The sequence below is a fragment of the Seriola lalandi genome, unplaced genomic scaffold (genome assembly GCF_002814215.2).
Source record: "Seriola lalandi dorsalis isolate HSWRI2012SDOR001 ecotype SW California unplaced genomic scaffold, Sedor1 jcf7180002054984, whole genome shotgun sequence".
Taxonomy (NCBI): domain Eukaryota; kingdom Metazoa; phylum Chordata; class Actinopteri; order Carangiformes; family Carangidae; genus Seriola; species Seriola lalandi.
Window position 1 is genome coordinate 739,498 of NW_019525533.1, and position 1,024 is coordinate 740,521.

The window sequence follows — 1,024 nt, forward strand, 5'->3', positions numbered from 1 at the left end:
CGCTGCAGGTACCGTCAGTGAAAACACACCTGGCCTCGTTCGGACTTGGTCCAAAGCGTCACCATGGAGACAAGACACAGGTTTCTGACTTCACCTGTCCGCACGAACTTTAATGAGCCGCCTGGGTCAAAGTCTGAACCAGGTGTGTCAAGTTACAGGGAATGTGACGGTTCAGCTCACAGCTGTGAAAAATAAAAGATTAATGATTAAACAAACCGCTTCATATAATCACGGCTCAGTGTGTCTGTGTCTCCACGTTTGTGATGAAAGAAATGTGTTTTATTACTTTAAGACCTGTGGGGATGCGCGCATGCGCAAAGCAGTTGTGACAGGTAACGGTTGTTGATATGCGTTTTGACAAAGCAGTTAACGAGCAGTAAAAAGTTAAGCTCACGACAGCGTCCGAGTTGGTCCTTTATAGTATACAGTAAGACTGAATACCCACAAGATGTGTATAAGAGACAGCCAGTGGAAGAGGGTTCAACATCAGGGCAAAGACAAATTAATATTTTCTGAAGGTGTAAATTCTGACATGGAGGTTCTGAGTTGTTCTGCTACAGAAAGACCATCAGTAGATTCTGGTGAGGAAACCCAAGATCCAACTTAGAATCCGCTCTAATGGTTCATCGTCATTAATATAAATCTATTAGAAACAGTAGAAACAGTGTCTTACTGTGTGTGTGAAGGTTCAGGTTCATTACTGAAGAATGGAGGTTCATCTTTGGACAGGTCACTCTTCATAGACAGACAGCTGGGGACTGGAGACTCTGCTCCGTCCTCGTCTTCCTCCACATCATTCATCATCTCTGGTCTGACAGGTAAACCAGGACTTCAGGGAAGGGGAGGGGGATCAGTGTACTGTCGCCTCTGCTCACCTGAAACGAGAAAGCCAGGTTTCCATCGTCTTATTGTCGTTCATTAGAAATCATCATTCTGCAAAAGCTGAGAAAGTTTTACACGAGAGAGAGAGCTGTAACTTTCTCTGTCTCCATTTGGTTCAGTCCTCTGAAATGAAGCATCAGTT